The following is a 17,550-nucleotide window of genomic DNA, read 5'->3' on the forward strand; positions in this document are numbered from 1 at the left end:
TTACAGGTTGCTGTCATTCATTGTTCTTGGGTTATTTTCTTTAATATAAACTAGATTTACCGTCAAAACCGTTAGAATTTGTGAATGGTGCATTTTCATAATACACATGTTACTGGATATTTTATTGCAGTGACCCATCATACCTATTCTCTCAGGGTTTTTGACTGGCCGGGGTGTTGAACGTCATTAAACAGTTAAATTTTGTCTACTTAAACTATGAACACTTTAGGGGGTTAGTATTTGGCTAAAAATGTTTTTTTTTTAATTATTTATCACGAATTCATTTTCTCTACCAAAGTATATCATGACCCGGTTTGGTTTTTCCCTTTATACAACCGTCATCCAAATAAAAATGATAACGTGCTAGTTAATTTTGCCGTTTTCAATAATGCACATAATATATTAAATTTAAATATTTTATTTTAAAAATGCTAGTAAAATGTAACTGCTAGCATCGATTAAATGTGATAATCCGTCATTTTATTTTCTTCTAATGAAGAGATTATTATGCCAAAAACATAAAAATGATATTTATTGTTACAATTCACAGGACAATGGGCTTATGAGTAAGTTTGAAAAGACATATCCCTGATTAAAATACCACTTTCGACTGAATATAATCATATGAAAGTGTTTGTTCAAATGTAATAAATAAAAACTAATCAATGCCAACAAAAAAGCCAAATGAACTGATTCGACACTTGATTAATGCTTATAATCGTAAATTACAGTTCATGAATGTGTCACGTGGGTGTATTAAACCCCTTATAAGACACGACTGGCTGTGTAGGTGCTATTCTTTATTCTATGGTAGTTGATACTAAAGATGTTCTTTGTGACTATAAGAGAAACAGTTCCCAGCTTTTATAATGAAGACCTATGGATGCATGCAGTAAATCATTTCTTCAGAGAAAAAGAAGCTATTTGAACTGTTTTTTTTAACAACATCGAAAATATTCGTGATCCACCGTCATTTTGAGGATATTTTTAATTACAAAAAGAATCAGTTAAGTCTTAGTAAAGTGATTAACGAGAAAGAACAAGAAGTAACGAATAACAAGGGGGAGATACAAAAAACCCGGAAGATGAGCGATGTGAACAACAATATTGACTGGAAGGACTGTATCCATAGAATGACAAGAAACAAGAAGATTGAGCAAGCAGCCATCATCAGTAACGAAGATAAGGTATTGTGCTGTAGTAATGAATTCAAACTGTGTGACAATGATATAAGCGGCTTCCACAATGCATTTTCTGGACAATCTATGATGAAGCTCAATTTATGTGGTAACTGTTACATGTGTTTTAGACAGAATGATGATAGAAACACTGTTGTTGGCAAGGCCGACGACCAGATCCTGGTTCTTCATAAGTGTAAGGATTTTACTATTTTGGGTGTTGGCCATTCTGACACTCCTGGATCGTGTATATATGAAGTGACGAGGTTTGGAAGGAGACTGAGAAAATGTTCACAAGATTTCATACCGCAAACTGTTTAGTGCAATAACCCCGGACTCGTGCAATTTTATTACGTTTTAATTAAGGTTTGTGTTCTATGCATTTATTTTTAGATGGTTTTATTGTGTTCTAGTAATAAAAATTTTCTTGGGATATTGTATGATCATTGAACATTTTTATCGTGTCATATCCTGATAACCTCTTTAGTCGTGTTGATTGTTTATATAGTAAATGGCTTGCTATTTTATTGACGAGTGTAAGGAAAAGGTTTTCTTTTTAAGGCCAAATCAGTTTTATTGTATCTCACTTGATAAAATTTGTTTATTTTCTCCCATTTTTAAACTGTTGTTTTCCTTATACATGTGTACGTGTGTATAGGAACATATTATACCTTTCAGATGTGCTTAGTTTATACCCCTGGGTTTTAGAGAAGTCTTACAGTGCCCAACATGTTATACTTCGTGTACTAAATGTTCCTTTTTTATGAGTTGTCTTTTTGTTTACTTTGTCTATATAACCAGAATGAATATGGTGAATATGTAAAATAGAAAACAATCCCATCAGAATGAAAAATGTCTGCTGAAATCCACTTATGGGTTTTCAGTGAATGACGTGGAAATTCTTACACCACAGGACAGGCTGCAGCTTGCCCGAAAGCAACATTACACACAGGTACAGCGAAATAGTTGCCCCATAAACTCCAGCAACATAAAAGTGAACTAATTGTGAAAACGAAACAATACATACAGAGGCCAGAAATTTCTGACTTGGGACAGGCGAAAAAAAATCATAGGCAGCTTGGTTAAAGTAATTTGGCGTGATCACTACCCTCCACCTTTTTTTTAAATATAGCCACTGTGAGAAAATAGTACACAACTATACCTAAATATTTGTCAAAAAGGTCTGAGTATCTTGTCTTTCTAGTTATGGTCTGGCTTCCCTTGGTTCTACTCACAAATTTCACTACAGTCGGAAGGACTTTTCTTGTATATTTCTATGTCAAAGAACATTCTAAAGTTTTATGCTTTATTGGTAGTTGTTGAGTCCACTATTTGGTGGTTATGTTAAATAGGCAGTATCTTTATCAGTTTAAATACCACTCTCCATAAATTAAGGTATTATTGTCAAAATTGGATGTATTTTTCAAATAAAAAAAACTTTTTAAGTTCTAAATAGGTAAACTGTTATAAAATTATTGTATTTAATTTGTTTGAGTAATTGTAGACAATCTTGATTAGTTACTATGCAATAGAGATAAATACTCAACACAAAGCTAATTTTCTTTAAAAAGAATAAATTTGATCAATGGAAGTTCTCATTTCGAAATTATTATTATGATTTAGAAATTATTCTCTATGAAATTTTAAAGATTTTTAGCACTAACGATATATATGATGATATAATGTATCTGGCATATTTGAAAGAGTGTTCCCAAGTAAAAAAACTAATTAGTTACATCCTTCCCAGTAAAGTTTTTTAATAACTCAACTTTGCTCCTTCTGAACACTAACTTGAGAGGATGGGTAAGTTATAATGTAGTAAAGTTTTATAAAATTAGGCGCATTAATAATTAAACTAAAATTGAAATATTGCTAAAGGCGATATCATACATGTCAACTTTGGGGCTTTAATACTGCACCAAAAGCGGATTTTGCGTAAAAATATTACGTTTGCCTGACACACCATGTTATATTTGCGCACAAAAGGAAATATCTCTTAAATGTTATTTTTTGATACAAAATAACTAGCATAAAAAGGTACATACAAATAACACCATTCAAGACATAAATAAAAAACGACAGCAATCTAAAAGTGTTCAGCCACAAAACTTGACAAGAAATTATCCATTTAATTTTTGGATTTAGATCTTTGTATGTATTTAATTCGAATGCTGCTGATGAGAGGTTACGCCACGAAACACGTGTTTAACAAATCGAAATTTGCGATTTATATGATTGGTATTTTTGTATTTAGAAACACTGAAATATTCAAAAAATAAAACGTGTCAAATGATCAAACATAAATGTACAAGCAATACGCGTAGCTTTTTAATTACGTATATTTACATGTACACACATTGCCGCTCATCTGTGTTTGTTGTAAGGTGTCTCTTTTTACTTTACTAAATTAGAAGCATTGATTGATACCGAAGTCCCAATAAATGGGGTATCAAGTAATGGAAATCCATGGACAAGACGTGCATTCAAGAACGCATAAACGGCGTAACTAATGTGTGCTCGGGGAGGGTGGTCAGTACCTCCTCCTTGTAAGACAGCTACCGTGCTGTTCCATGTAATTCATGTCTGGTAAAGAGGAAGAAAAACCAACAATTGTTGTTCGTTATTTTTTCTGTTAACAAAACGACCCATTACGACGAATTACGGTGACGACCGTACAACTTTCTGAGCGTACTACAGAAAAAAAGGATCAAAGTCGCCAGGTTTGTTGTAGCGTTTGTTGTTGACTATTAAATATCTTTCCGTTTCAAAATATAATAGAAAACTCAACTAAAATTTATTTTAAACTATTTACCAGGACTGCGCATGGCCATCCTCTAAAGAGTGGTTTGTTCGAAAGGTACTGGGCATGTAGCAAAACAAAAGAACAACGTTTCGTCATCGTTAAACCACTGAAACAAAATAAGAATAACCAAAAAAAAAAAAAACAAACCTTTAGTTTTTGGACTTAGATTAAGCTATAGTCCATTAAAAACGAAATATTCTGTCGACCTTTTCGTTTTGCCCGCATATTGTCGAATTCAAAACTATTACATAGTGATGTATTGTGCAGCCGTAAATATTTCTTGCATTACACTGACGTTGCGCACGCTATTGCGGCTCTGTTGAAAAAAAAACACACCTATCTAAACTATAAATGACTATTGTAAACAATCAAAACTGTGATTATGTGAAAGCTGTATACTGTTGGAATCAGGACAAATAATAAGTTCTGAATATTTGTCACAAATGGTACTTTTAATTCTTTATAATCCATTAAACTTTCCAAAAACCCGTAAAAAACGTCAAATTCCGCATGTCAGGTGTAACACAGTGTAGGTTCAAAAAAGCTAAAATAGTGAATTGCGCTATGTTGCAGAGGGTACGAAATTCGCCAAACTTTGCATGGAAGAATAATATCATATGTTCCTTTTGAGATAATTATCGAAATTGCGTTAATTTTAGGCAAAAAAAAATATTCAATGCAAAAATGAAAGTGTTGGTAAATGGTCAAATTTCTAAAAGCGTTCAGTAATCAAATTCTGTTATTAATGTAAGAACGTATTTACACAATATTCTTTTCCGATTAATATTTCCTAAAAATGTGCATACTTTCAGCAATTCTACGTCGACATTTGATAATATTTTCATTATATCTTTTTGAAAATGTCTAGCGAAATGTCAGATGTCAATATTTTCCGGGTTCGTCGAGAAAATGTCATGCTCCAACGCAATTCTACAATCAATTGGCAATTCATTATGTGAAATAATAATACTTTGTAATTGTACATACACTTAGGAATTCACGTATTTCATTTTTATGGTTTAAACCGTTTAAAACGGATAGAATTCGAATAAAACAAATGTCTAGCGATTTGTCGAACTTTCACTTATTTTTTGTACGTTTGGAGCGTTTTTCGTCGATCGGGAAATGGGGAAATGAAACGGAAATAATTTTCGCTTTAGATAACAAGAACTAGACACTTATACTTGTCTCTGCAATTACAAGTATAGAAAATATGCAACTGAAAGAGACAAAAAATCGAAATCAAAGGGATATAAAAAGACTAAGAGTATCTGTATTTTGTGTTCTTAACAAACGAAAGAATAAACCCCCCCCCAAAAAAAAAAAAAAAAAAAAGAATAGAATAAATTCTTATAGTTTATAGGAATTCGATCGGAGTAGAATGACTGAAACGCAAAATAGTGTTGACAGAACTTTAAAAATGTATAGAAAAGCAGAATGCTAATAGATAAAATGAATGCAGAAAAGGGAGTCATAAACATTTTTTTTTATTTTGGAAAACGCAAATGAGCAAATGAAAAGAAAATCAAGCAACTATCTAATGGGTGTTGACGAAAGCCCGATTTTCAGATGGATAGAAAGCTCTTTCAATCGAAATACTAAGTTGTGAAAGGTCCGAATTCTTCTATTGGTACTTGTAACATAAAATCATACATGTATATCAAAATGCACATTTTAACTTATTGCAGGAGAAAATTGTTATGTTCCCTCTCTAGACAGACATAGTTGCATTCCACGCATTTGCAAATTTAATTTACCGGTAGTACTGATAATCAATCTTTTCGACTTTTTAAGAAATGTTCAAGATGTTTTAAATAATTGCTACCAATAAAAAAATATTGTACATTTTGCTTTACTGTACACGTGTTTCAATAAACAAGCAAGCAAGAAACGAAAAGTGTCGATAAACGTCGAATTCTGATGCTATTGAATATGCCGCAATAGCGTGCGTAACGTCATTACTATTTTTTACTCTTTCTGCAGTTAGATGTGCATTCGAATACTAATAATTCTATCTGAACCTCTACCTTTTGTATGATGACAAATTGATGTTCTTATTTCATTGCATTTTATTTTCGCTCAAATAACACACACACACACACACACACACACACACACACACACACACACACACACAAACTAGAAACGAAAGAACTTGCATTTAAAATAAAAAAAAAAACTCGTTTTATTTTCGGGTTACTTCGATCATTAAGAAAAAATGAAAAAAAAAAGTTTCTTTTTAGTTATTAGTTTTCATCCTCCCAAAGCGGCAAACGCTTTTTTTATTCTAAACGACAAATCTTCATAGAAGAACCCATTCTTTTAATGCCGGTTGGCCTCAACGCAAACTACATATTATTTTCCGTTTATGTTTGTACCAAACAACCAGAATTTCATGTCACCGCACATTATATCTCTTTTCATTTCATTTCATTTAGAAATTTATTAAGTAAGTCTAGTCCTTAGCGCAAAGAAACATGCATTCGCTAAATCTGGATGATGTAACATCTGAATTAATCTCAACTTAAAGCGCCATGGCAACAAATGAAAACGAATATACTCCTTATTTATTTCTCTTTTATTATGAACAAAATATTTATGGCTCGTTTAACGATTAAATTTCATCGCTGTGGGAGATATCTTGCGATTTTGTTTTTTTTTTTTAGATTTACAAATTTACATACAAAAAATTGTTCGATGAATTATGTATAGCGTACTATTGTACAACGTGTACAATTTAACACCTGATATGACAGTATAAACAAACTGCAAGACCTAATCAATTACCAGTTATTCTCGATAAAATTTTGAAAAGAATTTTCAAGCACATATTCGATATTGGTAGTTAACTTTCTATTCAAATGTGCCAATTTTTGTAGGAATTTTCTTGTCTCTTTAATTGAGGTGACTCCTGTAAGGTGAAAAGGGGTCACACGTGTGATCAGTAGAAAGGACAAAACTGCAAAATACTAGGTCGGATCCTAGCTATTACTGTTTTTAAATTCCAGAAAATCTCTTTTATCACAATCAGTCAGATAAGCATTAAATAATTTACCAACATAAAAAAGCGAATTATAAAAAGTGTGGTTTGATTATGTCATTGTATAGGAGAAATAGCACATAATGACAAACTGTCAAGATTACGAGGAATTATACGGGTAATTTTACCAAAATTACAGGTAGTTACATAATGGTGTCCTTAAACTCTTGCCGACCCGTTTTAAGAGCTGAATCTCACGAAACATTTGCTTCTCCATATTATTATAAAATGTTGAAAGCAACTAACTCAGAACATTATAACATGATTCTGTTTATCACTATTTTGTCACATTGTTATAATTCTAGTTTTTAATAAATACTTAAAGAATTAAGTAAACTTTTCGCCATCTAACTACGTTTTTATATAAATCAAACCAAAAAAACGTGAAAAATACAGAAATGAATTAACTTCAATAGTAAATGATTCTTACATAGGTACAAACAAAACGAAATACACGTGAAATGATTTTTGTAAACAAATATTTTAACCATTGTGAAAATTTAGGCCGACAAAAAGTCAGTAGCTTGAAAATTGAAAAAAGGCAATACATTTTAGTTCCTACATGTATTGTTTTGTTTTTCCACACGTCACTTCTAAGTGATTCCTCCGTCATAACGTAAGGAATAAATGAATACATTTAGCTAAACTAAACATTCAACAGCGACAACAATAACAACATATAGTGTTAAGATTTGTTGAGTGAAACCAATGGTTAACGCATCACAGATTGGGTCCAAGGAATGACAGCTTTAACGGAAAAAAACATTCTGGCCACGAAAGAAAAAAGTCAAATTTTAAAGAACTTACATTTTTGCTTGTGAGAAAACACCGAAACAAAAATAAAAACGAACAAACAAAAAAACAGAAAACAGAAACCAATCTGTAAATGAATTGATCAAATAAAAGTAAACTGATAGTCCCATGTAATCATGAAATGATTCCTTTATCACCTGACAGAATGATGAAAGGGGTCACTGGACAGAACAAGGAGAAAATTACCATAGAGCAATTTTCGACAAATAACCCTGATAAAAGAAAATACATGTTGCTTTGTTAACTAAATGTGTTGCTGGTATCAATTTGAACACTGCATAAGACGCTCGTTAAATGCATATCAAATTTATAATTGATCTATTGTAATCAATAGTGATAGAGTATTGAAATCTCAAACATTGTCCAACAGTTCTGCTTAGAACAGTAATCAAGGGAACCAGACAGGGAAAACAGACGCACACAACAAATAACCAAAAGAATACCTACAACGCAACAAAAGTAAACGAACAAGCTGGACTCCACTAAAAACTGGGAACATGGACCAGGTGCACCGGTAAGATAGGCGTCCTTTGTTTTTTTTTTAGAAACACCCGCCGAGTTGCTCATAAAATGTCAGATCCGGGATAGACGAAAAAGAAAAGGAAAATATGACACGTTGAACAAATAGGTTCTCATGATGTGGATGGATACACTTTAACGATCCACACATTCTTGATGACGACCATGGATAAGTTATTTTTATGGCATTTTTGTACACAATGATGGTAGATTGGTGGAAAGAGACAACTTTTCCGGAGTTCCATCTTCCTTCTTTTTATCAGTACTTGTTTTTCTATTGTAAACAAGAATCTTATATTGAAAAACAGACACTGGATCTTAACTTTTCGTGTTTTTTTTTACATCTGTCATTAATGCTCGATGTGATACGACTTTAACTAAACTCGTATAAGAAGCAGCAAACTTTTTCTGGTAGAAATTTCAGAATTTTATACCAACGTTTCTACTACCTGATTTAGCTGTTACATACACATGTAGGCGAAGGAGCATGGTAGCAAAATGATAGAGCAAATCAGACAGGGAGTTTGGGGGACATACTCAAGCTCGATGGTTTCATCCATTTTCTAACATAGAAATTCCAGGTTTTCGAGCCGAAGACCTCTTATTAAATTTCTTGATGATTCTTCACGTATCTTTTAAAATGTTATCAATAAGATTTGCGTGCATAAAAATCAACGGTATCAAACAAATGCCATATTCAATTGGCACTTTTAAACAACATCCATTTCTAAAAAGTTAAACGTTAAGTATTCTATGAATGTACTTTTAAAACTTTTGTGTTGCGCATATTTATACTTACTTATAAGTCCCATCTGCAATGAAACGTTAGTTGTATTATGTAAATACGAGCAATTTAATTCATCAAGGAGTTCCATAATTTTTATATTTAAATGTACTTTACAGCCTTGCTTTTTTTTCTTTTTAGGTAGAGTTCAAATATGGTGTGTGATATTATATAGAAAATTTTCCGACGTTCCGCTTTTTACAATTTGACCTTAAAGTCGCTCTTCTATATGGAAAAGCAAGTCACCTGATCGCAATTCTGTTTCCCGATTAGCCAAATACTGACAACTTAATGGCGTTCGAAAAAAAAAAACTGTATCGAAAATTGAAATTACGTGCCATATGTAGAAAATTATAAATAAAAAGAACAACCGATTTTATTTGTAGACCAAAAATACGAATAAAATTATTTAAGAAAGCAGCAAAGACGTTCTGCACGGTGTAAAGCTGGGCATTATCAAAGCTGTCATATGAAGTTATTAAGGGGTCTTACTTGTTGATTCCTTATGTTATCTTTCTCTTCAGGGGTCTGCTTATGATCAGATGTGTCAAACAATATTTTATTATTCATGGTAATTAGTCGGATTATGATAAAGGATAAGGTTTAATTTTCACTTATGATCAGAGCGAGGCTCCCTTGATTGGTCAGTAAACTGGTTACGCAAGACAAAACTCACGTGTAAATTATTATGTCATATTGTGGGATCACTTATTACCATTAGCTTTAACAAACATCTTGGCATGAATACATATGTGAATTGTGGTTCGCAATTTGGTTACCCACCCACATACCTCCCTTATGTATTTCACTTTATTTCATGTCTAAATTAATTTTGCTTATGGGGCAGAATGTTTCTTCCCACCTTTGCTTATCTGTCATTTAGTCAATTGATATGTTCTATTTTTGCTGTAATTTGATATTACTTAATTGATATTAACTCTGCATTATATGTTTTCGAATAAATGACCTTTTCCCATCAATTTGATTTCTTATTTATAGCGAAACAAGCTCGGGCTCTGAGCTTTGTGTATCTAAGTGTGTAATAACGATGTCTGGCTGTCTGTCCGTCTGTCTTTATTTTTTTTTTTACTGCGTTGGCTATAAATTTATTTTTTTTAAAGATATTACTTGTTTTTCATGTAAGAGTAGAGAAATATATCCAATCAATAAAACTACCTTTTACCAACATAAAAAATGTAAACATACATTAAAAAGATACATATTTAAAGGTTATATTTACTATCGGTATGTTTGGCAACAGGACACTATAATTTGTCAACATAAATTTAATGAAAAAAAATTCAAGGCACCTACATTTATCAAACATATTTTTATAAAGGTCAACACGACCATATTAAGTTATTTTCAAACGGGGGTATTATTACTTGTTTGTAAACTTATTTTTTACTTATAAAAATTGTATTTAACATCGCATGTTCAGATGTGCAACATGTTATCTGTTTAAGCAACTAGAAAAGGGTCATAGTAGTATCTTCAAAAACAAAAAATACTTAAAAGAATCCTATGATATGTTAGACTGTACTATAAAGCATGTTCTTCTATCAATTTGACAAATAGAGAATCTATAACCCGTGCCTTCGCATTTACATACATACATATACATATATATATATATATATATATATATATATATATATATATATATATATATATATATATATATATATATATATATATATATAATATAGTTGTCCTTTGTGCCTCGCTTTACTTTAAAATTCAGTTTAGCACTCAAAATACAGTCATTTTCGGTTTTCGGGCAATAGTTCAAAAACACTTTGATACTTGGTACAAGCTGTCTTGAGTTTCCTCATTGTATTTCAATTCTCCTCTTCGGAGTTATTGGACCTTAAACACCGAATAAGGATGGCATTTCTTGTGCTTTCGCTTGGTTATTAACCACTCACTATAACGCAGTGCAACTAAAATACATATAAGAACAGCCCGTATAAAATTCAGACACTACTTATGGAAGTCAAGTGATGATTCATGGTGAAGAAAAACCCACCAAATAAACGATGCTTTTTTGGTCTACATGTCTATATTTTTACATAATGGTAGTCCTCATTGTATTAAGATCTGTATTTTTTTTAGAAAACTAAACATTCATCTCTCACTAAAATCAACCTAATTAATCAAACGACGAATCTGGCAAAGTGTCAAATCATACACAATTTATCATTTTTAATCTCGAAACTGCAACAAATATTAATCTTGTGTTCTGTAACTGCTTCGGAATCAGAAATGAAAGTTAATTCGGTGGGTGTATGCTATGCATGAATCACCTTCTGTCTGATTTTTATAAAGACTGATACATTGAATAGTAAATAGTATTTCATGAACCGTTAAAACAAAAACAAAAAAAAACAAAAAAAATCACGAACATCTCGTTGCATGACAGTCACTGGGAGAAACGGAAGTTACAACCTTACCATCGTGGCGACTGCTTCTGCCAGTTAGTTTTGATTTCATCATTTTCGTACATTTACATACAAATTTCAAGAAAGTCATTTATACTTTGATTTCACACCATTATCAATAAACTTTCGGTTAGGACCACCCGCTTTGCCCTAGTGACAGTCTGACGAAGGATTTGAGATTCATGAAAAACTAATACTAATACACTTTTTTGCTGTTAATCAATCTGACCATTAACAATTCAAACAGTTCATACTGGTTATCGGGTCATATTTATTTAGCACAAAACCCTCCTCTAAGGTAACCAAAACATTTTTGAAAGGTCTAAATATTAACAGTTTCCTTTTCAATATATCATTATCATTATCAGTCTTTGGTTATCAAAATGACCGCGTGGTTTGTTGAATTTTTTATAAAAAAAAAAGAAGTGAAATTGAAATAGTCCTTGTGTAGACATTTTTACGCTGTTAGTCGGTCCCAATGCATTTGCCAAACCCAGAAACTAATAAAAGAATCTACTTCCGCTCTACTTTAATGCGCTGTTGGTCCTGAAGAAGTTATTAAGCATCTTTCTTACATTTGACTTGTGCATGTGAGTTAAATACATATAAAGATGCATTTAGTAATGTTTTAGCGCTAAATTCAATGTATCATTAAAACTCTGAATGTTAACATTTCATTAAGGAGTACATGTATCACGGATATTGTTTTCAGCTGAACCTTAAATACTTATTGTATGCCTCTGACGATTACTGAATTGAAACTTAGATTTTTTTAACAGTAGCAGCATATTCTTACATAGCATCATTCTCAATACTTTTAAGACTATTTTGATTCTTATGTTAACAACAATATCTTATCATTTTTTTTGTAGTGATTTCTTTGAAGGAATGAGGTTTTGTCGTTTTAGAAAAAACCACACATGTCGCTAGTAAACCGATTATACATGTAATTCTGACATTCAGCGATTACGGTCTACACTAAACAAGACTTCAGCTATCTGTATAAGAGTTCGTTTAATGATTAAAGTAGTATCTTTTTATGACCAGTCGCACCTGCAATAAGAAGTATGCGACAAATTAATATGTTTTATATATATACCAGATAGTGTAAATATTTTAAAACCACTAACTCCATTAAGGCTAAAAACCACTAATTCCACTTCCCATAGGCTTCTATGCTAATTTCACAATATTCAATGGCTTCTCTGGACTTTACCTTAACTTTAACCTGCAGATGACTATATATCAGCATGATTCTACATATGTCAGCTCACAATCCTCAGAATGGCATGTGGGTTTAGCAGACTTGCAGTGCAGTACTGGTCACCGGAAGTGAAGGGTCTATAAATAGCATGGGAAATCCCAGTGTTTTCACAAGATAGGGGTATATTTAAAAATCATTATGGAGATTAGGCTTCACATCACAAGAAGCAAAATGCACCTATAAAATGTACAGAAATGTTTTTCCTTTCAGAAACTGTTTAAATTTTTTAAATAAGATGAGAACTTTTTTCACAGCACTATGAGGAACAGGGGTAATTTCTGCGTAGGACTATTTTTGCGTACGTTCCAAATGCTCATTGGTTGAATTGGTGGTCTGTAACCTAAAGAGTCACTTTTTGTCTTAGAAAAAATAAATAACTATACAGGTATCTTCCTACACACATACTGAATGCATTTGCAAAGTTTCAGTGAAATGTGACAAGCACTTTTTTAAATATTTGATTTTTAAATATAGGGTAACCAAGTTGTGCCAGCAAAAAAGTGAAAATATTCTACCATACTGAAATGCATTAAATATTTGCAAAGAACTTTTTCTGACTTTTCAAATAAAAAATATCAATCACAACTTGTTTTTTAACAATATTAATGAAGAAATAGTTTTAAAAGTAATCATTTTCTGAGAAATTGGTCTATTTTTAAAAATTTATTTCTGACATGCCTCCCCCTTTTTCTTGATCACATGTCAAAAATCCTAAATCTTTAAATTTTCACAAAAGGTGATATATTTGGCTTTAAATTTGTAAATACAGTGTTTTCACATTAAAACATGACCAGTAAAGGGCACCTAAAGCAAAAAAAGTGCTCAATAATGGATTTTCCATGTTGCCATAGGGGAATGCTTATATGGCCTTAACCGCAGTAATGAAAGTGAGTTTTTCCTCATTTCTAACCTAATTTTTGCTCAAATCTACACAAAACTTGATTTCAAGTGCTTATTACTACCATATTTAGGTAAATATAGCCCTCAAAGTTTAATATTTGATATTTTTACTAAATTTTCTACACTTTTTACAAGATAGGACATAAAAATCAGCCAAAAAGACCAATTTTCCATAATTTGGACCTGTAACTTAAAAAAATGCATATTTTGAAGGATTTTTGTAGTGTATTCCTCTCATGGCAAAGTTAACAAGATCTTCAAGTAGTTTAAAGCTATTTCAAGAAACTTTTCATTTTGCCATGGCTTCAGCTTAAGGCTAAAAACCACTAATTCCACTTCCCATAGGCTTCTATGCTAATTTCACAATATTCAATGGCTTCTCTGGACTTTACCTTAACTTTAACCTGCAGATGACTATATATCAGCATGATTCTACATATGTCAGCTCACAATCCTCAGAATGGCATGTGGGTTTAGCAGACTTGCAGTGCAGTACTGGTCACCGGAAGTGAAGGGTCTATAAATAGCATGGGAAATCCCAGTGTTTTCACAAGATAGGGGTATATTTAAAAATCATTATGGAGATTAGGCTTCACATCACAAGAAGCAAAATGCACCTATAAAATGTACAGAAATGTTTTTCCTTTCAGAAACTGTTTAAATTTTTTAAATAAGATGAGAACTTTTTTCACAGCACTATGAGGAACAGGGGTAATTTCTGCGTAGGACTATTTTTGCGTACGTTCCAAATGCTCATTGGTTGAATTGGTGGTCTGTAACCTAAAGAGTCACTTTTTGTCTTAGAAAAAATAAATAACTATACAGGTATCTTCCTACACACATACTGAATGCATTTGCAAAGTTTCAGTGAAATGTGACAAGCACTTTTTTAAATATTTGATTTTTAAATATAGGGTAACCAAGTTGTGCCAGCAAAAAAGTGAAAATATTCTACCATACTGAAATGCATTAAATATTTGCAAAGAACTTTTTCTGACTTTTCAAATAAAAAATATCAATCACAACTTGTTTTTTAACAATATTAATGAAGAAATAGTTTTAAAAGTAATCATTTTCTGAGAAATTGGTCTATTTTTAAAAATTTATTTCTGACATGCCTCCCCCTTTTTCTTGATCACATGTCAAAAATCCTAAATCTTTAAATTTTCACAAAAGGTGATATATTTGGCTTTAAATTTGTAAATACAGTGTTTTCACATTAAAACATGACCAGTAAAGGGCACCTAAAGCAAAAAAAGTGCTCAATAATGGATTTTCCATGTTGCCATAGGGGAATGCTTATATGGCCTTAACCGCAGTAATGAAAGTGAGTTTTTCCTCATTTCTAACCTAATTTTTGCTCAAATCTACACAAAACTTGATTTCAAGTGCTTATTACTACCATATTTAGGTAAATATAGCCCTCAAAGTTTAATATTTGATATTTTTACTAAATTTTCTACACTTTTTACAAGATAGGACATAAAAATCAGCCAAAAAGACCAATTTTCCATAATTTGGACCTGTAACTTAAAAAAATGCATATTTTGAAGGATTTTTGTAGTGTATTCCTCTCATGGCAAAGTTAACAAGATCTTCAAGTAGTTTAAAGCTATTTCAAGAAACTTTTCATTTTGCCATGGCTTCAGCTTAAGGCTAAAAACCACTAATTCCACTTCCCATAGGCTTCTATGCTAATTTCACAATATTCAATGGCTTCTCTGGACTTTACCTTAACTTTAACCTGCAGATGACTATATATCAGCATGATTCTACATATGTCAGCTCACAATCCTCAGAATGGCATGTGGGTTTAGCAGACTTGCAGTGCAGTACTGGTCACCGGAAGTGAAGGGTCTATAAATAGCATGGGAAATCCCAGTGTTTTCACAAGATAGGGGTATATTTAAAAATCATTATGGAGATTAGGCTTCACATCACAAGAAGCAAAATGCACCTATAAAATGTACAGAAATGTTTTTCCTTTCAGAAACTGTTTAAATTTTTTAAATAAGATGAGAACTTTTTTCACAGCACTATGAGGAACAGGGGTAATTTCTGCGTAGGACTATTTTTGCGTACGTTCCAAATGCTCATTGGTTGAATTGGTGGTCTGTAACCTAAAGAGTCACTTTTTGTCTTAGAAAAAATAAATAACTATACAGGTATCTTCCTACACACATACTGAATGCATTTGCAAAGTTTCAGTGAAATGTGACAAGCACTTTTTTAAATATTTGATTTTTAAATATAGGGTAACCAAGTTGTGCCAGCAAAAAAGTGAAAATATTCTACCATACTGAAATGCATTAAATATTTGCAAAGAACTTTTTCTGACTTTTCAAATAAAAAATATCAATCACAACTTGTTTTTTAACAATATTAATGAAGAAATAGTTTTAAAAGTAATCATTTTCTGAGAAATTGGTCTATTTTTAAAAATTTATTTCTGACATGCCTCCCCCTTTTTCTTGATCACATGTCAAAAATCCTAAATCTTTAAATTTTCACAAAAGGTGATATATTTGGCTTTAAATTTGTAAATACAGTGTTTTCACATTAAAACATGACCAGTAAAGGGCACCTAAAGCAAAAAAAGTGCTCAATAATGGATTTTCCATGTTGCCATAGGGGAATGCTTATATGGCCTTAACCGCAGTAATGAAAGTGAGTTTTTCCTCATTTCTAACCTAATTTTTGCTCAAATCTACACAAAACTTGATTTCAAGTGCTTATTACTACCATATTTAGGTAAATATAGCCCTCAAAGTTTAATATTTGATATTTTTACTAAATTTTCTACACTTTTTACAAGATAGGACATAAAAATCAGCCAAAAAGACCAATTTTCCATAATTTGGACCTGTAACTTAAAAAAATGCATATTTTGAAGGATTTTTGTAGTGTATTCCTCTCATGGCAAAGTTAACAAGATCTTCAAGTAGTTTAAAGCTATTTCAAGAAACTTTTCATTTTGCCATGGCTTCAGCTTAAGGCTAAAAACCACTAATTCCACTTCCCATAGGCTTCTATGCTAATTTCACAATATTCAATGGCTTCTCTGGACTTTACCTTAACTTTAACCTGCAGATGACTATATATCAGCATGATTCTACATATGTCAGCTCACAATCCTCAGAATGGCATGTGGGTTTAGCAGACTTGCAGTGCAGTACTGGTCACCGGAAGTGAAGGGTCTATAAATAGCATGGGAAATCCCAGTGTTTTCACAAGATAGGGGTATATTTAAAAATCATTATGGAGATTAGGCTTCACATCACAAGAAGCAAAATGCACCTATAAAATGTACAGAAATGTTTTTCCTTTCAGAAACTGTTTAAATTTTTTAAATAAGATGAGAACTTTTTTCACAGCACTATGAGGAACAGGGGTAATTTCTGCGTAGGACTATTTTTGCGTACGTTCCAAATGCTCATTGGTTGAATTGGTGGTCTGTAACCTAAAGAGTCACTTTTTGTCTTAGAAAAAATAAATAACTATACAGGTATCTTCCTACACACATACTGAATGCATTTGCAAAGTTTCAGTGAAATGTGACAAGCACTTTTTTAAATATTTGATTTTTAAATATAGGGTAACCAAGTTGTGCCAGCAAAAAAGTGAAAATATTCTACCATACTGAAATGCATTAAATATTTGCAAAGAACTTTTTCTGACTTTTCAAATAAAAAATATCAATCACAACTTGTTTTTTAACAATATTAATGAAGAAATAGTTTTAAAAGTAATCATTTTCTGAGAAATTGGTCTATTTTTAAAAATTTATTTCTGACATGCCTCCCCCTTT

Source organism: Perna viridis, chromosome 1 (genome assembly GCF_037379345.1).
Source record: "Perna viridis isolate PV_CMFRI_1.1 ecotype Kerala chromosome 1, ASM3737934v1, whole genome shotgun sequence".
Taxonomy (NCBI): Eukaryota; Metazoa; Mollusca; class Bivalvia; order Mytilida; family Mytilidae; genus Perna; species Perna viridis.